Raw genomic sequence first — 23,988 nt, forward strand, 5'->3', positions numbered from 1 at the left:
TAGATATGGATTGGTCTAGCTCCAGCCATTTCAGCTGTTTGGGGAGTGAGCAGCGGATGGAAGACCTTTCTTTCTCTCTTCTTCTCTCTGTAACTGTACCTCTCAAATAAATAAAATCTTTTTTAAAAAAGTGAAGAAGGAAAGGTAGGCAGAATTACTGAGAGACAAGGACAGAGAGATCTTCTATCCAGTGGTTCACTCCTACAGTGGATTCAATAGCTAGGACTGGGTCAGGCTGATGTCAGGAAACTGGAAGTCCATCGGGGTGTTTCATATGGGTGGCAGGGGCCCAAGAACTCAGGCCATCTTATACTGCTTTCCCAGGAGCATTAGCAGGGAGCTGGATTAGAAATGGAGCAGCCGGGATTCCAACCAGTATCTATATGGGATGCTGGCATCATAGGCAGTGGCTTAACTCATTACACGACAATTTGGGCTCCAAAGTAATTTTTAGCTTGAAGGATTTGGAGATGAGGAAGGTTGTACTGCTTTAATGATTATTGGGAAACTCTAAGACTCTCCTTCAGTTAAAGTCTTGAGTTCTTGGTTCTCCTTTTTCTCCAAGAGTGTATATAGAGTGGTATATACCCTTATCTTGCAGTGCACCAAAATAAGCACATAGGTCCTTTCAATTTTTTTTAGGTCCTTTCAATTTTAAAAGGGCTTTGTTTAGGACTAATTATCAAGGGAAAACAGAAGGGGACAACAAAATGGGGAAGTTACAAAGTCTCTGGGAACCTTACATGTTGTCCAACATTATCCTTAGCCAGTATCCAGAAATGTAGATGGCTCCTTTTCAGCTTCTGAAGGTAGAGCCCTCAGTAGAGCTCCTCCTCTCTGTACCTCTGCCTTCCCTCACGTTATTCCCCCAAGCTCCTTTCTTCTCCTCTGAGGGCCTCTCTTTCAAGATGTGTAAAGTACTTTGGGTGTAGATGAGTAAACAGTTGTGTGCTCCTAGACAGATCCTTTACTGCGAGAGTCACTCCAAGGCCATCCTCTTTATCTATGTCCATATCTCCCTCATAACCCCAAAGAAGTTTTTCACTTGGCTGAAGACCATGAAAACTACAATTGAGGAGAAGGTAAACAAGCAGAAACATGGATGGGGCCAAGAGAAGGTGCCAAACACTAGGCATACCCAATTTGACATTTTGCTGAAGCCCTTGGTAGTTAGTGTGTGCACCCCTGGACATCATCTCTTCGTGAAGCACTTAGTAGACTGCTCTGGGTGGCCATTTTCTGTAAATGGACACTGTACTTGTTAAGTTCTGTGAATCAGAGGACACTAGCATAAACAGGAAGCTGGTGCTTTTTTGAGACAGATCTGAAACTCTCTACAACTTGATGATATCACACACAAGAAAAAAATCTAGTTTTAAAAAACATCTCCAACTGTTGGTGTGCTTAATGTTTTTTTTTTTAGAATATGTAAACTCTTTTTTTTTTATTTTTGACAGGCAGACAAGGTTCCCAGAGTGGACAGTGAGAGAGAGAGACAGAGAGAGAAAGGTCTTCCTTTGCCGTTGGTTCACCCTCCAATGGCCGCTGCTGCAGCCGGCGCACTGCGCTGATCCGATGGCAGGAGCCAGGATCCAGGTGCTTTTCCTGGTCTCCCATGGGGTGCAGGGCCCAAGCACCTGGGCCATCCTCCACTGCACTCCCTGGCCATAGCAGAGAGCTGGCCTGGAAGAGGGGCAACCGGGACAGAATCCGGCGCCCCAACCGGGACTAGAACCCGGTGTGCCGGCACCGCAAGGTGGAGGATTAGCCTATTGAGCCACGGCGCCGGCCCGAATATGTAAACTCTTAAATGAAGATGATTGATGACACTAAACTGGAGAAATATATTAGTCAACTTTTTGTCACTATGATGAAGTATCTGAGACAAGCTATTTAAAAGGAAAGAGGTTCATTTAGCTAACAGTTTTGGAGGTTCAAGTCCAAGATCAGGTAGTTCCGTGAGTTTGACCTCTGGTGAGGGCAGTAGCTGGAGGCACATCATGGCAGGAGTATTTATAGGAGTAAAAGGTCACATCTCTAGAGCTGGAACAGAGACTAGATGGGGAAGACTTGGGCTTTTACATCAATTATATCACAAGAACTACCTTAAAATATCATGCCTCCAGTGATCTACAGACTTCCAATAATGCCCACCTCCTAAAGGTTCTACCACCTATGAATAACACTGCCCTGAGGACCAAGCCTTTAGTATATGGGCCTTTGAGGAACCCCAAACTAATATGCAAACCATAGCAAGAAAATTTTTAAAAGACTGCTGAAGGACTCTAAGAAACTCCAGATGGATTTGAACATGTTGAGAGAGGCAATGGGCAGCAATATGAAAGATTAGAGCTGACTTGAATGTCCATAATTTTTAAAAGGAAGTTTGAAATTCTCAGATAAGCTAAACTTGCTGAAAGAAGGAAAGGACTCCAGAATTCATAATTCTCTGTCAAGGGTTATAAACTACAAGTATAGAACAGCCCAAGGATAAAGTGGTAGCAACGGACTCATTTGCCCTTTCTAAGATGACTTGGTCTTCTACTCCTCTCTGGCCCCGTGGGAATATTGATGGTACCCTGAATATGCTACATTTTGACCCCTCTCCCCATATCTTCCTACCATTCTTATTACTTTCTTTCCAGGACAATTACCATGATTTATAATTAGATACTTATTTGTTAGATAATTTGATGATTTTGTCATACTCTGAGCATCAGGACAGGGACTTTGTTTTGTTTTAAATTGTGTCCCCAGTGCCTACCTAATACAAGGTAAATAATAGGACAGAGTACTTCAGTGTCCTTCCCTGCCAGGTTCAATAACACTCCTGCCTCCCCTCCTCCCACAGGAGTTTAGGTGACCCTTTCCTGGAGAAACACCACACTACCAGAGAAGAGACTCACCTACACTAAAATTTGTGGATACTGAAAAAGAAAGAAGGCTGCCACCTGATTATATTACAGTGAAAGTTATCAGATGGCAAGTCCACTCACTACCAGTGGTTTCCAAACTGCTTTGAAAAACGTCATTTTAAGTGGTAAACTGGATAGGCAAAGATCACTAGAGATGTGATGAAATCCTCCAACAAGGTGGTTAGAAACCAGAACAACAACATCTCAGAGAATGGGGCTGGCACTGTGGTATAGAAGGTGCAGGCATCCCATAAGGGTGCCGGTTCAAGTCCCAGCCACTCCACTTTTTATCTAGCTTCCTGCTAATGTGACTGGGAAGGCAGTAGAAGGTGGCCCAAATGCTTAGGGCCCTGAATCTACATGGGAGAAGAAGAAGCTCCTGGCTCCTGGCTTCAGATTGGCCCAGCGCTGGCCGTTGCAGCCATTTGGGGAGTGAACTGGCAGATAGAAGAGTCTCCTATCTCTATCTCTGCATTTCAAATAAATAAATAAATCTTTTAAAAATTATCTTTATTTTTAAATTATTTAAAAAAAACTTGGAGAAAAGTTTTCACTCCAAAGGGTTGAGGAGAAGGCTAATACTGGACTTCTTAATAGCAACATTGTGAGCTGGAAGCTGATGGAGGAATGCCATTATGTCTGAATAAAAATGATTTTCAACCTAGAATTCTATACCTACTCACCAAAGCAGACCATTGATTGAGGGTGAGGATGGAATGTATACATTTTTATGCATGCAAAAATCATACAAAAATATTCTTTTCACATATCCTTTCATAGGAAACTAGTGGATGATACGTCCCACCAAATGAAGAAATTAACAAAGAACACAATGTATCTAGGGAATAGGGGATCTAATGTAGGAGTGAAGTGAAGAGCATCTTCAGTTTGAAGGCATAAAGAAGTTCCAGAAGACTGACAGATAATGCTAGGCCGTATGTCTGGCCCAGAAGTAACCCACGCACTCTGAGTGGAATAGAATGCCCCCAGAAGGATAATGCTGGGAGGAGCAACATGGAACAGTGTGTTATCTAAGAAGTTTGTTCTTGTGAAAATTATTATTAAGAAGTGTTTTACAGGGCTATAGGTAGCCGTGGGTACACTTGCAATTGGTTCAGTGAAATCTAAGGAAGCATAGAAACAGAGGCAATTATCAACTTCAAGATAAACTAAAAGATACACAAGAAAGAAAATTAATCACAATATACTTACAAAATAAAAATTAAAAAGGTATTTAGGGGGCCGGAGCTGTGGCATAACAGGTAAAGCCTCTGCCTGCGGCACCAGCATTCCATATGGGCAATGGTTCAAGTCCCAGCTGCTCCTCTTCCCATCCAGCTCCCTGCTATGGCCTGGGAAATCAGTAGAAGATGGCACAAGTATTTGGGCCCCTGCACCCATGTGGGAGACCTGGAAGAAGCTTATGGCTCCTGGCTTCATATTGGCCAAGCTCCAGTGGTTGTGGCCATCTGGGGAGTGAACCAGTGGATGGAAGACCTTTTTCTCTGTTTCTCCCTCTCTCTCTCTGTAACTCTACCTTTCAAACAAATAAATAACTAAATCTTTAAAAAAAGTTACTTATTTTATTTGAAAAGCAGAATGGCACCGGGAGAGACATGAGAGAGAGAAACAGATCTTTCATCCATGGTTCACTTCTCAAATGTTTGCAGTATCCAGGGCATGCCAGACCAGAGCCAGTAGCCAGTAATGCCACCCACACCTCCCAAGTGGGGAAAGGGATCCAAGTCCTTGAGCCATCATCTACTGCATCCTAAGGTGTGCACTAGCTCTAAGTTGGTTCAGAAGCAGAGACAAAACCGAATCCCAGGCACTTTATTATGGGATGCAGGTATTCCAAGAAGTAGATTCATCTGCACCACAATACCTGCCTCACAATACACTTCTTGATTCCTTTGCCAGTAGTATTTACAACTTTATTAACACTGAATATGGATTTAACAAAAAAATAGTTTACAACTGTGTTGGGAGAATGGATGAAAAGAGGAAGAGCAAAAGCACTGATAACCTCATCTACAAAATGAGGAGATCAATAGATATTATCTAACTGAATGAATTGAAAGAGAATTATAAACTCAGAAATGTGGAAACAAATAGAAGTCACTATAAAATCTGGAATTGACTGTCTCTGGATAATAAGATGGTGAGGATGTGGCAGAGTTCTATGAAAATACTGCTGTTTTTGTTATAAACCTTTTGACGCTACTTGATCTTTTAAACTATGGTCATATAATGCTCTGGTAAGTGAAAATTAGTTAATAAAATACTATCATATTGAAAGATAACAAATGTTTTGCTCAGATGCATCACAGTGATGGCCTCTTTGAATATTGTTTCTAAATACTTCAGCATATATATCAGTTATTAGAATTCAGTCTTTTTTTAGCTTTTGGGGGTAAATTTGTGTACAATGGAATTCATAAATCTTGAGTGACTCATTTCAGAATTCTGGTAAATCTATATGTCTGTATACCCACATCCTTGTCAATACATAGAATATTATCATCACTCCAAAACATCCTATATTATTCTGTCACTTTTTCATTTCTTTGCAACTGTAAAGTTCCAACACAGGGCTGAGTGTTGAGTGCCAGCACTGAAGATGGGAAGGAGTGAGAGAAGATGGTGGAGGGAGGTATTGGCATAGTCATCTTCCTTGATGGGGATTCCAGAAAAATCAGAGGTTGACAGACTTTGAAAAGTTTGTTTCGTAGATGTGAAGATAAGACTTTAAAATCTTAGGTTAACAGGCCGGCGCCGCGGCTCACTAGGCTAATCCTCCACCTTGCGGCGCCGGCACACAGGGTAGTCCCCGTTGGGGCGCCGGATTCTGTGCCGGTTGCCCCTCTTCCAGGCCAGGGAGTGCAGTGGAGGATGGCCCAAGTGCTTGGGCCCTGCATCCCATGGGAGACCAGGAGAAGCACCTGGCTCCTGCCATCGGATCAGTGCGGTGTGCCGGCCGCAGCGCGCCAGCCGTGGCGGCCATTGGAGGGTGAACCAACAGCAAAAGCAAGACCTTTCTCTCTGTCTCTCTCTCTCACTGTCCACTCTGCCTGTCAAAAAAAAAATCTTAGGTTAACAAACCTTTGCTAAAGGACCTCTATACCCTTCAACCTCTTTTTTTCTGGGGTTTGGAAAGCAGACTTTGTTTTCAATGTGTGTCAAAAGCAGTTTTTTAATACATGTACATACGAGAAGTAGAGAGAGGGGAGAAAGTTCCCATTTGTTGGTTCAAATGCCTAGGATGGCTGGGGCTAGCCTGGAGCAGGAGCCAGTAGCCGGGAATGCAGTCCAGACTCACATGGATAGTAGGTGTGTGACCATTTTAGCTATCACCTGCTTGCTCCCAGGATTTTCACTGGCAGGAAGCTGGAATTGAGAGCTGGAGCTCTGAATTAAACCCATACACTATGATATGAAGGCTGAAGGCCTTAACTGGTATCTTACTTCTACACACTACTAAGTGTAAAACTGTATCAGGTCCTAAAAGGTTAACAATGTGTAAGCTAGCAATATCATCTGTTGATGGAAGTAAACTTAATTTGGTCTGAGGAGACCCACATACTGGGCCTTCATATAACAAACTGCAACCTGAGTATGCAAATACGATAAAAGCCCAATTTGGTGGTATACCCTTATAATGATAGCCAATCATGCCTTTTATCAGTCACAGGTGGCCCAACGTTTAAACTATATTTATGTAAGCTATTACCACTTGGACTGTCTTTGTCCCTTATTTTAGTTCTTTGCAAAAATGTTTTCCCACAAAATGGCAAATGGGGGTTTCTCTGAACCTGTTCAGGTTCTGAGGGCTGGTTGATTTAGGAATCATTGTTTGCTCATTTAAACTCTGATAAATTTAATTTGTCTAAAGGTTTTCTTTTATCAGTGGCAGAGTTAACCTGCTTTAACTTGGACTTAGATAGTTTTGGTGATATCTATCTAATTTTGTAAGATGGAGATTAGTAAATTAACAAGTCTGTCCCATCATTAACATCTGTTGATAGCACCTCTTGCCCACCTCTGTAAAAATTATGCAGTGAATGATTGTCCTGCCATGACGGATGATGGCATTTGTGAGGCAGCTGGCTAGAGAGAGTTGCACATGCAGAGTTTTCTTAGTGTGGAATTAAGTCATCTCAGAACCTCTAGTCTCACATCTTAGTAAACAGAGAAGACTTTAATGAACACTCAGTAAAAACTGCTTTCAGGTAGAATTAAATCAAACCTCTCCCTGGCGTTCCTACAAAACTACAGACTATTTTTTTCTAGAATGGTAAAGATACAGAAGTTTGTTTCAGAACTTGCAAGGAAAAACCCAGTCAGTTAGGCAGTGAGTTCTGAGCTGCTGACTGTAACCCCTGGCCCAAGACTAGGCACATTGGAGGATTCAGAATAACTAAGAATGATTCTTGTTCTTGATGGAGAGACAACTCACACCAACCAGGCAAACTCCTAAGTGCTGAGCTATGTGCCATATCTCTCCCCTGGACTAGGGCAAGTCCCGAGCTACAGACAGTGCTCTTTCTCTTTGCCAAGAATCTTCACCATTTTGCTCTTACTTCTGTCATGTCAGTTTTATGTCCAGCCTGTGGGCAAGGACCTACTTAGTTCACTGCTGCATTCACAGGACCTAAGCCAGTGCCAGCACAGAGTGAGTCCCTGGCAAATATTAAGTAAATGAATAGAAGTTACATGGGATGCTGGTGTTCTACCACAATGCCAGTCTCAGAAGTTATAAAAAAGCATTTCTGTTAAATGAAACAGTTTGACCATACAAACTGTGTCAGGTTTGGTTTTTGAAGGCCTGTCCTTTAGAACACAAGTATACCATTCTCTGAAAGCCATCCTTGATACTGACAACAGCTTCATCCTCACGAAAGCTGATTCCATTTCTGTGCCTCCATCCTATAACTTCTGAAACATCTGTTAATGTTATTTATCACTCTGTATTCTTTATCATCTTATTTGCTTGCCTGTATCCCCAACTATCCAGTATATGTCTTAAGGGCAGATCCTTTTATGTTTGCATTTTAAAGTCAATGGATGACAGTTGAACAAATAAGCTTCCTACTCCCTGAAGTTATTAGAGCAAACCAATTTGTTAAACATGTGTGAGACAGCATTAACCAGAAGTAAGAAGTTATAATATTTTGAAAAAATTCTCTTCAATGAATAGTTGTTGAAAACTGTTTATGATGAATATTACTGTGTTGCAATTAGCATTCCCATGGGCCTCTAAGAACTCATTTTCTGTTCTGTGTAAACCTATGTTGTTCAGGATCTAAGCCCTGCTTCACAGGAAAATGAGGCAGATTCTCTCAAGTGGGACATTGAACTGTGGTAGTGAGTCTTATTGGGAGGATAGTTTCCTTCTTGAGGGTAGAGAAAATTAAGAAGACTCCAGGATCTCTGAAGTTGACATAAGAAAGATAATAGTCTAGAACTAGTAACATAAAATGATAATTATAGGTAGATAATTATTTAACTGGAAAAATAATGTTTAAATCACTTCAGAACATTTATAAAAAGAAATTAAAGCATATTTTACCAGTGGAATTTCATTGTGACTGAAAGCCAAGAAAGAAACAATGATTTCACTTAAAAAAAAAAAAGAGGATCCTCAAATCTGCTGTTAAATTGAATAATCCTAGAGCGAAATTATTATCTGCAATCTCGACCAGGTCTATCTGATTTCCCAATCTATACATTCCTTCTCCTTATGTCATGAATCTGTGGAGAAATAAATATGACTCCTTAATGGAAACACTCTATGAAGAATTTATATACCTTTAAATACTTTGATACTATGATAAGATCCTCTGCTCCCTGACTGCAGTGCATTTTGTGTGTGTGTGTGTATGTGTGTGTGTGTATGTGTACTATTTCCAGTTGAGCCAGTTGGGTGTAGTACAAAGAACAGAGACTTGTATTCAAGTCTCAACTTGATAAACCTCTGTTTTCTGTCAGTGTCCCAGGATAATTAAACATTTCCTGAGCATCATTGTGTACCAGGCTCTAGCTTAAGCACTTCATGGTATTACCATATTAACTCTCACAGCATACAGATAATAATAATAATAATATTTTTAGTTGGGAAATAGGCTTAGATAAATTAAGTAACTTGCTGAAGTTCACCAAGCTCTTCTACCTATAGCTTCAGACAAATATCCCACAGCTTATTCATCATCTTCATCTAAATGTCAAATAGGCAGCTCAAAAATTTTTTTTCTAAAGTTTAATTTTTTTTAATTTGAAAGGCACAGCAAGAGAGAAAGACAGACAGAGAGAGAGAGAGAGAGAGAGAGAGACTGATTTCCCATCAACTAATTCACTCCCCAAATGCTTGCAAAAGACAGGGCTGAGCCAGGCTGAAGTCAGGGGCCCAGAACTTCATCTGAGTCTTCAACACAGTTGGCAGGGATCCAAATACTTGAGTTATTTACTGCTGCCTCCTAGGATTTGCATTAGCAAGAAACTGGATTGAAAGCAGAGAAGCCCAGGACTTGAACTGGGCACTCAAATAGGATATGATGTCCCAAGTGATGGCTTAATCATGGTGCAATGCCTGCCCCTAAAAAGTGATTTTTTGATTCACCCATTGCTGTCCCTTTTCTGAGTCTTAGCTGCTTAGACTAAAATCTAGATCCATCCTTGATTTCTCTCTTAGTCCTTCCCCTCAACTCTACCCTATCAACCCAATCCATTGGCTATTCCTCTGAAATATATTCTTCTATCTCAAAAATATATTCTTTATTCAGCTGCTTCCTACCAACATTGCTACCACCACAACCAAAACCATCTTCATTCCTTACCTGGACTCTTAGAATAGACCCTGAATATCTACCATGCCCTCAGCTCCTGCACAGAGCCCCCCTACACACCTAGTCTGTCTATCTGTCTGTCTGTCTCTTTGAGAAAGACTCAAAGATGGATTTATTTCTTTAGAAATCAGAGTCACAGAGAGAGAGGGAGATACAGAGAGAGAGGTCTTCCATCTGCTGGTTCACTCCACAAATGACTGCAATGGCCAGAGCTGGGCCAGGCTGAAGCCAGGAGCCTAGATGAGGGTAAGGCCCCAAGTACTTGGGCCGTCTTCCACTCTTTTCCCAGACTATTAACAGGGAGCTGGGTCAGAAGTGGAGAAAGCAGGATACAAACTGGTGCCCATATGGAATGTCAGCATTGCAGGCGGCAGCATAACCCACTAAGCCACAACTCCAGACCCACAACTAGTCTCTTACCATACCCTCCTTTCAGTGCACTTACCAGACAAAACCCCAAACCCGGAAAAATGCAGCTTCTTACCTTTCCTGAACCTCATCCATACAGATCAGTGTGATTAGAAAACATGCCCACTGGTTTATCTCTACCAACTTCAGTTAAACCCTCAGTGCTGCTGGGTAATCTCTTACCCTTCCCTAATATATTAATTTTCTCATCTCTTAGATGCTTATCTCACTTTTCAAAAACCTTGACACTTTCTCCCTCCTTACTTTCAGCTGAGGATCTTCCTTCTGTCTTCCTAAGACTCTCCCTCTCCCCACTCCCTTCAGTCTCTAACTTTCTTTAAAAAAAGATTTATTTATTTGAAAGGCAGAGCTACAGAGAGGCAGAGGCAAAGCCAGAGCAGAGAGAGAGAGAAGTCTTCCATCCAATGGTTCACTCCCCAAATGGCCACAGCAGCCAGAGCTGGGCCGATCCAAAGCCAGGATCCATGAGCTTTTTCTGGGACTCCCATGTGGGTGCAGGGACCCAAGCACTTGGGCCATCTTCCACTGCTTTCCTAGGCCATAGCAGAGAGCTGGATTGGAAGTGAAGTAGCTGGGACTCGAACCAGCACCATAATGGGATGCCAGCACTGCAGTGGTGTTTTTAACAGCTATGCCACAACACTGGCCCCTCTCTGTAACTCCTTCAAATAAAATAAATAAATCTTTAAAGAAAAAAGTGTAAATAATAAAAACTAATGCTTATTAAATACTTGCTGTATATTTTACCAGGTAATAAAAATGTATTTTTATGTTATATTACATTCAGATGTGTTTTTTCCTTTTAATTTTTATAACTCTGAGAAAGGTGCTAACATAATCCTACTTGTATAGATGAGGAGATCAAGGAATCAAGAATTCAAATATTTAAAATTTATTTTCTCTCAGTAATAAAGACCCTCCCAACAACAACAACAAAAAGGCCAAGAACCAGATGGTTTCACTGCTGAATTCTACTAGACATTTAAAGAACAACTAACTCTACTTCTTCTCAAGTTATTCAAAATAATTGAAAGGGGGAAAATCCTCCCAAATTCTTTCTATGAAGCCAGCATCACCTTAATTCCTAAACCTGAAAAGATACAACAGAGAAAAGAGAATTACAGACCAGTTTCCCTGATGAACATAGATGCAAAAATCCTCAACAAAATTCTGGCCAATTGAATCCAACAACATATCAGAAAGATCATTCACCCGGACCAAGTGAGATTTATTTCTGGTACGCAAGGACGGTTCAACCTTCACCAATCAATCAGGGTAATACATCACATTAACAAAATGAAGAACAGAAACCATATGATTATCTAAATAGATGCAGAGAAAGCATTTGATAAAACACAACACGCTTTCATGATGAAAACTCTAAGCAAACTAGGTATAGAAGGAACATTCTTCACACAATCAAGGCAATTTATGAAAAACCTATGGCCAGTGCCCTATTGAATGGGGAAAAGTTGTAAGCATTCCTACTGAGATCTGGAACCCTACAAGAATTCCCAGTCTCACCATTGCTATTCAATATAGTCCTGGAAGTTTTAGCCACAGCCATTAGACAAGAAAAAGAAATTAAAGGGATTCAAAAGGGGAACGAGAAAGTCAAACTATTCCTATTTGCAGATGACATGATTCTTTCATATAGGGGATCCAAAAGACTCCACCAAGAGACTATTGGAACTCATAGAAGAGTTTGGTAAAGTAGCAGGATATAAAATCAATACACAGTAATCAACAGCCTTTGTATACACAGAAAATGCCGTGGCTGAGAAAGAACTTCTAAGATCATCTCATTCACAATAGCTACAAAAAATCATATGCCTTGGAACAAATTTAACCAAGGATGTCAAAGAACTCTATGATGAGAATTACAAAATCTTAAAGAAAGAAATAAAAGAAAATACCAAAAAATGGAAAAAATCTTCCATGTTCATGGATTGAAAGAATTAACATCATCAAAATGTCCATACTACCAAAAGCAATTTACAGATTCAATGCGATACCAATCAAAATACCAAAGACATTCTTCTCAGATTTAGGAAGACTGATGCTGAAATTCATATGGAAACACAGGAGACCTCAAATAGATAAAGCAATTTTATACAACAAAAACAAAGCCAGAGGCATCACAATAGCAGATTTCAAGACATACTATAAGGCAGTTATAATCAAAACAGCCTGGTACTGGTACAAAATAGATGGATAGACCAATGGAACAGAATAGAAATGCCAGAAATTAATCCAAGCATATACAACCAACTTATATTTGACCAAGGAGCTAAAACCAATCCCTGAAGTAAGGACAGTCTCTTCAACCAATGGTGCTGGGAAGACTGGATTTCCACATGCAGTAGTATGAAGCAGGACCCCTACCTTACACAAAAATCCATTCAAAATGGATTAAAGACCTAAATCTATGACCTGATACCATCAAATTACTAGAGAACATTGGGAAAACCCTGCAAGACATTGGCACAGGCAAAGAATTCTTGGATAAGACCCCAGAGTCACAGGCAATCAAAGCCAAAATCAACAAATGGGATTACATCAAATTGAGATGCTTCTGTACTGCAAAAGAAACAGAAAAGTGAAGAGGCAACCAACAGAATGGGAGAAATTATTTGCAAACAATGCAACTGATAAAGGATTAATAACTAGAATATATAAAGAGCTCAAGAAACTCAACAACAACAAAACAAACAACTCAGTTAAGAAATGGGCCAAGGACTTAGACATTTTTCAAAAGAAGAAATCCAAATGGCCAACAGACACATGAAAAAATGCTCAGGATCACTAGCCATCAGGGAAATGCAAATCAAAACCACAATGAGGTTTTACCTCACCCCAGTTAGAATGGCTTTCATATAGAAATCAGCAAGCAACAAATGCTGTTGAGGTTGTGGGGAAAAAGGTACCCTAATCCACTGTTGGTGGGAATGTAAACTGGTAAAAACACCATGGAAGTCAGTTTGGAGATACATCAGAAATCTGAATATAGACCTACCATACGACCTAGCCATCCCACACCTGGGAATTTACCCAAGGGAAATTAAATCAGCAAATAAAAGAGTCATCTGCAGCCCCTTCCGCACCCCCCCCCATGTTTATTGCAGCTCAATTCACAATAGCTAAGACATGGAATAGCTAAGACAACCTAAATGCCCATCAATGGAGGACTGGATAAAGAAATCATAGGATATGTACTCCATGGAACTCAGTGGTAAAAAACGTGAAATCCAGTCATTTGCAACAAACTGGATGAATCTGGAAAACATCATACTTAGAGAAATAAGCCAGTCCCAAGGGGACAAATACCATATGTTCTCCCTGATCTGTGATAACTAATAGAGTACCTAAAAGGAAATCTGTAGAAGTGAAATTGACACTTTGACAAGCAATGACTTGAACAGCCCTCGTCTTGACTGTCGAGGGACAGTTTTTTTGTTTTTGTTTTTCTTAATGGAGAACAGGCCTGGGACTGGGAGAGAAAGGAGGAAGTGGGGTAGGAGTTGGGGCAGGTGGATGGGTATGATGGGAAGAATCACTATATTCCTAAAGCTGTACTTATGAAGTTTGTTCCCATTAAATAAACGGTTTCTTTGGGGAAAAATAAACAAAAAAAAAACAAAAGCAAAAACAAATCTATTTGCTTTCAGATGTACTCCAAGCAAGCACTCAAACCTCCACCCACTGAAGCTGCTCTTGAGAGAGTCACTGCTAGCTCTGTGCTGCTAGGTCCGGTGGTCCAATTCCATCTCTTCTTATCTTTGACCTGTCTTCAGCATTTGACCCAGTTGCTCACTCCTCCACCTCAAAACATCTTTCTCATTTGATTTGGAAGAATCGTTTATCTTTCTCTCTGTGGCTGTTTTCTCTCAACGTTTTTTTAGCCTGTTCCACCTCATATCCCTAACCTTTGACTGTTGTATCCTGAGTACCCCATAGATCAGTCATTAGACATCTCTACACACAAAGACTGTGCCAGAGGTTTTGTTTTGTTTGTTGTTGTTGTTGTTGTTGTTGTTTTTTACAGGCTGAGTGGATAGTGAGAGAGAGAGAGAGAGAGAGAGAAAGGTCTTCCTTTTGCCGTTGGTTCACCCTCCAATGGCCTCCGCGGCCAGTGCGTTGTGGCCGGCGCACCACGCTGATCCGAAGGCAGGAGCCAGGTGCTTTTCCTGGTCTCTCATGGGGTGCAGGGCCCAAGGACTTGGGCCATCCTCCACTGCACTTCCCTGGCCACAGCAGAGCTGGCCTGGAAGAGGGGCAATCAGGACAGAATCTGGTGCTCCGACCGGGACTAGAACCTGGTGTGCCGGCGCCGCAAGGCGGAGGATTAGCCTAGTGAGCCGCGGCGCCGGCCGCGCCAGAGTTTTTTGTTGTTTGTTTTGTTTATTTATTTGTGTGTGTGTGTGTGTGTGTGTGTGTGTTTATAGCAATGGATAACTACTAATGTGTTTGAGGTAAAAGCCACTAACTGCAGGTCTTTAGCCTGAAAGGCAACCAGTGGTATGGAGATGAGTTTCTGGGATTTGCTTGCCAGCTACAGGGGACACTCCTGGCTCTTCTTGCTCTCTTGGTCATTCCTAACAGTCACTGACCACTGTTGAACACTTTCAGTGGTGTAAAGTCTCATGATTCCTGGCACCCAACTACTCAGCAGCATTAAGTATACACTGTGTCAATCTCTTCTCCTCTTAAGCCAGCAGTTGTGTATATGCTCTTTAGCCTATGAATCTTCTCTTCAGACTCCTTGTGGGTCCAGCTCCTCCCTGCGAGTCCATAGTTCATAAAAAGACAGTGATTTACTTGTGGGAAAGAGATAACATTAGGGTAATAAGCAGTTTGAGTGAGTTCTAAAATAAATACAAAGTGAGGACAGATTTCAAAACTCCTTGTAGTGCTGGCTAACACAGATGAGTGAAGGAACACCAGGCAGCCTCCTTTTCCTGGCCATGTGCCCAGCCTATCAGCCCTTCCCCTCTGCAGTCCAGCTCTATTTTCAAGGGACTTCAGTGTGGCCTTGGATTATTTTTTCCACACTGAAGACAGCTCTAACGATATTTCCCAAAACCTCTGTGTGTAAGCTAATGGAAGGGAAGCTGTGACTTAAATATGTTAATTTCACAATAAGCGGTTATCCTTGGCAAATCGGTAAACCTAACCATGCCCGTTTTCTTAGCTATAAAATGAAGCTGTTAGACAAAAGTCTTTAAGGAGTCTGCCAACTCTAAATAATTATAATTCCAAAACTGTAAGTGATCCAAAAAACACTTCCTTTTAGTTTAGGAAATACATACACACACACACACACACACAGATTTTTTTCTCAGACATATTCACTCCATAAAGTTTTGCATAGTCTGATGTTTAAATAAGTTAGTGCTTTCTAAATATAACTTAGGCAGAACAGGTCACTTAGGGTCATACTGGCTGAATTTCAAGGAAACAGTAACCTACTGTGGATAATTCACAAAGGATCAAGATTTGGAAGGCTCCAACCAGTCTTTAACAGGCCCTAGAATCAAAGCAATTCTGTCTTATTCTGCCTTGAAAGGCAACCTGGTTAATACAGAGTAAATCTCTGAAAATACATAGAGTCACATGTTTATTGCTGTTTGCTCTTTGCCCAAGCATTGTAAATTTGTGTGTCTGCATTGCAGAGAGCTGTGATTTCTCAGTCATTTACCCTCTTAAACACCAGTGTTCCTTTTCTAAAAGCACAAACAAAAATGTCACCAGATTAAATGTAAATATAGAAAACTACTCAGAAATATATTACATCAAGTGTGTGCTCTGTGGTATTCAAAGGCTGTAATCTTCCATGCATCACTCCCTGTTACTCACTGTCAAACTCAGCTGTCAAATAAAGTAAAAAGAGGCAAAATTTAGAATTGTTATCATCTTCCTCAATTTCACCATGATTGAAAAGGTAAGGGATCCGTTGTTGTGATGGGCCAGGAGCTGTTTTGATGGCTCTCTCAGCATGTTGAGTCATTTCAGGATGCTGAGACACTGAGAGTAAAATCTGGAATCATCCAGTTGTCTCTGGCATAACCCCCCTTGTTTAAAATTTTTTTTTTCATTTTATTTGAAAGACAGAGAGACAGACAAGCAGAGAAAATCTTCCATCCACTTCTCAAATGCCCACCACAGCCAGGGCTAGGTCAAGCTAAAGCCAGGAGCCTAGAACTTAATCTGGGTCATAAGCAGAGGAGCCAGCACTCAACTCAGACCAGATACTCAGATATGGGATGCAGGTGTCCCAAGCAGTGTCTTAACTGCTGTGCTGAAAGCCCACCTCTCTGACAGAACTCTTAACTTATGTTATCAAACATGTAGAGAGTAAAGTAAGCCACTAACCCCCTGCCAATCATGTTTATTTTCATCAGTTGAAAATATATTACTTTATTAAAAATAATCCTTAATATCTATTTATTAACTTATTTTGTGTTCTGGATAAACTTTAAAAAAAAAACAAAGTTAGGGGCTGGCACTGTGGCATAGCAGGTAAAGCCGCCGCCTACAGTGCCTGAGTCTCATATGGTCACTGGTTCAAGTCCTGGCTGCTCCGCTTCCGATCCAGCTCCGCTATGGCCTGGGAAAGCAGTAGAGGATGGCCCAAGTTTTTGGGCCCCTGCACTCACTTGGGAGACTTGGAAGAAGCTCCTGGCTCCTGGCTTGGGATCGGCACAGCTCTGGCCGTTGCGGCGATCTGGGGAGTGAACCAGCAGATGGAAAACCTCTCTCTTTCTCTGCCTCTGCCTCTCTGTAACTCTGCCTTTCAAACTATAAATGAATCTTTAAAAAAAAAGAAAGAAAGTTAGGGGTTGGCATTGTGGTACAGTGGGTTAAGCCACCATTTGCCATACTGTTATCCAGTATTGGAGTGCTAGGTTGTCTCCCAGCTGTAACACTTTTGAACCAGTTCTCTGCTAATATACCTGGGAAGGCAGTGGAAGATGGCCCACGTCCTTGGACCACTGCCCATTGTGTAGAAGACCATGAAGCTATTCCTTGCTGCTGGTTTTGGCCTGGCTCAGACCTGGCTATTATAGCCATTGGCTTTTATAGCCATATAGCCATTTGGGGAGGGAACCAGTAGTTGGAAAATGTTTCTCTTTGTTTTTCCCTCTTTGTCACTCTGCCTTTAAAATCAATCAATATTAAAAAAAAAAGTTAAACATACTGATTGTGATTTGATGTGTACTTTTTGATTTGTCAATAGTTAGCGTACACACCAGAGAATTTCATAGATATTTCTCAATTTGAATCCCTTAACACACATTTTGGTCTTATACAGTGTATAGGAGAATTACAAATGAAGTAAATAATTATAAAATATAGTTTTCAGGTCCTCTATTGAACATCCATATGATCCTTTATTTCAGATAAAGTTCATTTTCAGGAAAAAAACCACTCTGCCTATTTTAAGCAAAGAGCATTTAATACAGAGGACTCAGTGCCTACAGAATTATTAGGGAACTGACAGGAGTGAGATAAGCTGTGTTCTTTAACATGATCTCTAGAACAACACCGCTGAACCATCCTGCCAAGGGGAATGCCTGAGTCAGGAAGATGGGGGAATCCCAGGCCCTTTCTGGAACTATTGAGTTTCAGAACACACCAGTAAGGCTGTGGTATAAAGATCAGCAAGCTACCACTGCAACTGCCTGACGACATCTGTGAGGCTAATCTCTGGGCACTAGGACTCTGCTGCAGAAAACCCCAGTAATTCTGTGACCATCACTGTCAGCCACAGTAGCCATGAACATGGGAGTCTGGTGCCTGTTCCTTCTGCTTTCCAAATCTGGTATAATGGATTGAATGAGTGCATTTCCTTTCATAGCTAGAACCATCTACAAAGGACCAGGAAGCACGAAAATTCTAACATTTTTGAAGTAAAAACAATTGTTACTTATTTTTGCTGTAAGTGTCACAAAGGCAAAGCATGGGATATAATGATAGCATATAACAATGTTATTTAACAGTTTTCAGAAGTTAGAGACATGTTTTTTCAATTTTTAAAAATTGTGGTAAAATATACATAAAAATCTTCTTTCTTAGTTGTTTTTAGATATACAGCTAGTGGTATTAAACACATTCATAATATTGTGCAACCATCACCATCATCCATCTCCAGAATTCTTTTTATCTTGTAAAACCAAAAATCTGTAACCATTAAACAATAATTCTCTACCTACTCTTCTGCCTGGCAACAACATATTCTACTGTCTGCTTTTTATGAATTTTATGAATTTGACTACTCTAAGTACATTATTTCAGTGGAATCATACAATACTTTTATTTTGTGCAACTTGCTTATTTCATTTAGCATAATGTCTTCAAGGTTCATCTTTGTTGAACTATGTTTGTAGAAATTCCTTTTTTTAAGATCGAATAATATTCCTTTGTGTACTTATTTCACATTTTGCTTACCTATTCATGTATCAATGAACACTTGAATTGTTTCTACATTTTATTATTGTAAATAATGCTGATATTAACATGAGTGTACAGATATCACTTCATGAATTTGCTTTCAACTCTTTTGGTTATATGCCCAGAAATAGAAATGCTGGGTCATATGGTAATTCTATTTTTAAGTTAATGAGGAAGCCTCATACTGCTTTCCACAGTGGCTGAATCATTTTACATTCCTACCAACAGTGCAGAAGAGTTCCAATTTCTCCAGATCTTTGCATACCTGTTATTTTCTATTTTTTAGTAATAGCCATTCTATTGGGTATAAGGTGATATTCTATTGTAGCTTTGATTTCCATTTACCTAGTGATTGGTGATATTGAGCATCTTTTCATATGCTTACTGGCCATTTGTATATCTTCTTTGGAAAAATATCTGGTTAAGTCTTTTGTCTATTTTTGAATTAGGCTTTTTGTGTATGTTTGTGTATATTTTTGAATTTTAGGGCTTCTATAAATATTCTTAATGTTAACCCCAACTCAGATATAGCTTTGTAAATATTTTCTCCCATTCTATGAGTTGCCCTTTTATTCTATTGATAGTATCTTTTGATGCATAAATTTTTTTTAAGTTTCATGAGGTCCAATTTCTGTATTTTTATTGTTGCTTATACTTTTGGTGTCTAATATAAGAGATCAGTGTTAAAACCAATGTTGTAAAGCTTTTGTCCTATATTTTCTTCTAAGAGTTTTATTTTTTTAAGTCTTACATTTCTGTTTTTCATTCTAAAGTGAGTAACTTCGTTGTTTGCATATGGATATCCAGTTTTTCTAGTTTCATTTCTTTAAAGATTTATTTATTTGAAAGGCAGAGTTACAGGGAAAGAGAGGGAGAGACAGAGAGAGAGGTCTTCCATCTGTTGCTTCACTCCCCAAATGGCCGCAATGACCAGGGCTGTGCTAGGCCACAGCCAGGAGAAGCCTGGAACTCTACCCAGGTCTCCTATGTGGGTGGCAGAGACCCAAAGACTTGGGCCATTTTCTGCTGCTTTCCCAGGTGCATTAGCATGGAGCTGGATCAGAAGTGGAGCAGCCGGAACTCATACTGGTGCTCTCTCTCATCTCTCCTCTCCTCTCTGTACCTCGCTTCCAAATAAATAAGCAGATATTTTTAAAAATTATCTCGTGGATATCATGTAGCCTAAAAAAATTTTAAGACTTATTTGTTTGAAATGCAGAGTTAGAGAGGGACACACAGAAAGAGAGAGATCTTTCATCCACTGGTTCACTCCCCAAATGGCCATAATGGCCAGGGGTTGGCCAGGATGAAGTCAGGAGCCAGGAGCTTCTTCCGGGTCTTCACTGTGGGTGCAGGGGCCCAAGTACTTAGGCCACTTTCCACTGCTTTCCTAGGCACATTAGCAGGGAGCTGAATCAGAAGTGGAGCGGCCAGGACATGAACAGTTTTCCCTTATGGGATGCTGGCATTGCAGGCAGCAGCTTAATTCACTATGCCACAATGCCAGCTCCATAACCTAATAATTAAACTATAAAATCAACTACCACCATCACACCTTATATGAAATAGTAAGAGAAAGGGGTTCCCAGTTATTATGTTTAATTATGTGTGTGTCAGAAATAAAATGTGGGTAGCTGCTGTAGTGCTTTTTTCTGCAACTTGTCACAAGACTACAGTTGGTTTTCATAAATTTTGTCCTTTATACCATCAAAGTTAGTTAGCGGTTAGTTAGTGATTGGTTAGACATTTTGGACTGCCAAGCAGAAATTTATCACAGGTCCTCCCTATCCTTTATTATTTTCAAAATGTAGATCTCTGTCCTCCTGGTATTCAGGGACAGTTTTGGTACTGTTTATTCTTATGAAAACAGAAAAGTGAACAGGCCATGGGGCCATGGTTTGCACTTTTCTGGGTAGATGAGAGTCCTCAGTGAAAGTTACAACTTGACAATTTGACAGCTGGACAAAAGTTAAGCAAATATGGATCTCTCTCTCCTTTTTTGGGGGGGGGCAAGATTTATTTTCATTTATTTGAAAGGCAGAGTTACAGGGTGGGGTGGGGAGAAAGAGAGAGATATCTTCTGTTTGCTAGTTTTCTCCCCAAATGGTCCCAATGGCCAGGGCTGGACCAGACTAAAGCCAGGAGCCAGGAGCTTCTTCTGAGTCCACCACATGGGTGGCAGGAGCCCAAGCACTTAGGTCATCTTCCACTGCTTTTCCCAGGACATTAGCAGGGGGCTGGATCAGAAATGGAGCAGCTGGGACACAAACTGGTACCCATATAGGATGCTGGTTTCACAGGCAGTGATGGCATGCTGGTGTCACAAGCAGTGGTTTAACCGGCTGTGTCACAATGCTGGCCCCAAATGTGGATCTCTTTACTAATGTGAAGAAGATGGGATATGCCTTGGGTTTAAGTATAGCAACTGATAAGTTTACTGTTAGTTATGAAGCCTGACTCATGTTGAGGAATGCCATCAACCTCTTTGCAGAGGTGGTCATCAGTTATAATGGCAAGTAGAATTGAGGTAGTTCTCAAAAGCAGTTACATAAGAGTAGTAAAATTTGTGTTGGTATCCTCCATTCTCCTTTGTTAGCCCAAACTTTCCCTTATTTTCCCAGTCTGTGTTGCGTTTATACTTATCTCTGCTATGATAAGAACTGTTTCTAATATGTCTACTGACAAAAAATTGGTTTAGCCCTTTTAAGGCATTTTTGCATTTCACTAAAGGATTAGCCAAAGCCAAAAAAGGTCTCAAAATTCAAGAGTAGAACGTTGCTGATAAAATGATAGATGGTGGAGTCTGCCATGAAGAACTGCATTGTGGGACTTCCTTCCTTTCTTGTTCTCTGGCCATTTTTATGGCTGTTCTGGCTGGAGGCCATCCCACACCTAAGGCAGGAAGGTAGTGTCTGCAAAGAAGACCAAAAAGTCACTGGAGTCAATCAGCCCTAGACTCCAGCTTCTTATGAAGAGTGAAAAATATATGCTGGGGGACAAGCAGTCTCTGAAGATGATCAGACAAGGCAAAGCAAAACTGACCATCCTTGCCAATAACTTCGCAGCTTTGAGAAAATCTGAAATAGAGTATTACATCATGTTGGCCAAAACTGGTGTCCATCGCCACAGTGGCAATAGTATTGAATTGGCCACAGCGGGTGAAAATATGTACTCTTTTTATCATTGATCTAGGTGATTTTGATATTATTAAAAGCATAGCAGAATAGACTGGTAAAAAGTAAATCATGCAATTTCTTTCTTCAATAAAACGTGCCAGAGATTGTTTTAAAAAACAAAAGAAAAGGAAATAATAGATGGTAAGACTAATTTGCCTCATCTCCACCTGATTTGAGGCAGAAGGTTCCACTAGCCTATAAAACTGTTTCCACTGAATTGAACTGTAATACAGATCAGAATTAGTGATGAGGGCAGGGTTACACCCACATCTCCTAGCAATAGACCTGTTCAGACTCTATTATAATTTTTTTTGACAGGCAGAGTGGACAGTGAGAGAGACAGAGAGAAAGGTCTTCCTTTTTCCGTTGGTTCACCCTCCAATGGCTGCTGCGGCCGGCGCGCTGCAGCCGGCGCACCACGCTGATCCTGATCCGAAGCCAGGAGCCAGGTGCTTCTCTTGGTCTCCCATGCAGGTGCAGGGCCCAAACACTTGGGCCATCCTCTTCTGCACTCCTGGGCCACAGCAGAGAGCTGGACTGGAAGAGGAGCAACCGGGACAGAATCTGATGCTCCAACCGGGACTAGAACCCTGGGTGCCGGCGCCGCAGGTGGAGGATTAGCCTATTGAGCCGCAGCGCCGGCCAATTATAATTTTAATAAAGCTAAAAGGTAGCTTTATTTGTATCGGTCCCAGAATACAGGAAGAGTGGTTAGCAGGATTGCTTGAGACAGAACCAGTCTGGCAACACATTTTACATCTCAGACATTTACAGTTTCATAACCGGTCACCAGAACTGGCTTGGGAAACTAATGGCAGTTGTCTGATTCATTGAGCAAATTTAAGATTTATTTATTTATTTATTTAAAAGTCAGAGTTAGAGAGGAAGAGACCAAGACAGAGTTCTTCCCTCCACAGGTTCACTTCCCAGATGGCCACAATGGTCACCACTGGGCCAGGCTGAACATGAGAGCCAGCAGCTTCATCTGGGTCTCCCATGTGGGTGGCAGGGGCCCAAACACTTGAGCCATCTTCCACTGCTCTTCCAGACTACTAACAGGGAGCTGAATCAAAAATTCTGCAACCAGAACCCATTTGGCAGCCACGCCACAATGCCAGTTCCTTCATTTGGCAAATTTAAGTTTAAAAACACTTTTTGGTGCTATCTTCATATTGGGAAATTCTCCAATAAGGCTGATTTGGGAAAGAAGTACATTTGAGGTATGTGGTAATACTAACATTAAGGATTTTCCAGGGGAGAAAATGGCAACTATTGAGTAATGCCTTCCAGGGCCCAGAGCAACGAGTGGTTAAGTGTTGAAGAGTTGCTTTAGGTTTCATTTATTGGTAGGAGTTTGGTGCTTCTTGGGAAAACTAAAATACATGCCAACTTCTGCCTTAGGAAAGGCAACAGATGCTTCCAGCCCTCAGATTTACATCCACTCATTAGGAGTTTGTGATCTTGTGCTTTTTGCCTTCACACCATTGATGAGAATAAGACGTTATTACATAATTGAATGGAGGAATTTCAGAGCTAGGCGTTTGACCATTTGATTAGGATACCTGCTTTCCTTATCAGAGTGTCTGGGCTCAACAACAAGTTGCTGGCTCCTGACTACAGCTTCCCACTCAGGCCGATCCTGAGAGGCAGCAGTGACGACTCAAGTTATTTACTGAGTTCCTGTCACCCATATGGCTTGAGTTCAAGTCCTGGCTTGAGTTCCCAGCTCCTGGAGTTGGCCCCCGAAATGTTGTAGCATTTTTGGAGTATACCTGTGAATGGAAGCTCACATTCTCTCTCTCATTTTCTCTCTCAAATGAATAAATAAAAAATAGAAGAAGTTTTCAGAGGGAAATAATAAAATCATTTTAGAGAATAAACTCTTTCACAGAAACAAGTGATATACTATCTTAAATGAATGACACTTAGCTGTTAATTGTGATAGACCAGAAGTTTCGTTCCTTAAAATCTTTTACTATTTATTTATTTATTTGAAAGTCAGAGTTACACAGAGAGAGAAGGAGAGGCAGAGAGAGAGAGAGAGAGAGAGAGAGGTCTTCCATCTTCTGGTTCACTCCCCAGTTGACTGTAATGGCTGGAGGTGCACCAATCTGAAGCCAGGAACTAGGAGCTTCTTCCGGGTCTCCCACATGGGTACAGGGGCTCAATGTTTTG

General features: G+C 41.0%; 1 pseudogene; it reads left to right on the forward strand.

Annotated features, from left to right (window-relative positions):
• Positions 1–6,990: 6,990 nt before the first annotated feature.
• Positions 6,991–21,879, forward strand: LOC108176415 (large ribosomal subunit protein eL30 pseudogene; annotated as a pseudogene).
• Positions 21,880–23,988: the final 2,109 nt, after the last annotated feature.

This window comes from Oryctolagus cuniculus, chromosome 2 (genome assembly GCF_051225735.1).
Source record: "Oryctolagus cuniculus isolate XC-2025 breed Fujian yellow rabbit chromosome 2, ASM5122573v1, whole genome shotgun sequence".
Taxonomy (NCBI): domain Eukaryota; kingdom Metazoa; phylum Chordata; class Mammalia; order Lagomorpha; family Leporidae; genus Oryctolagus; species Oryctolagus cuniculus.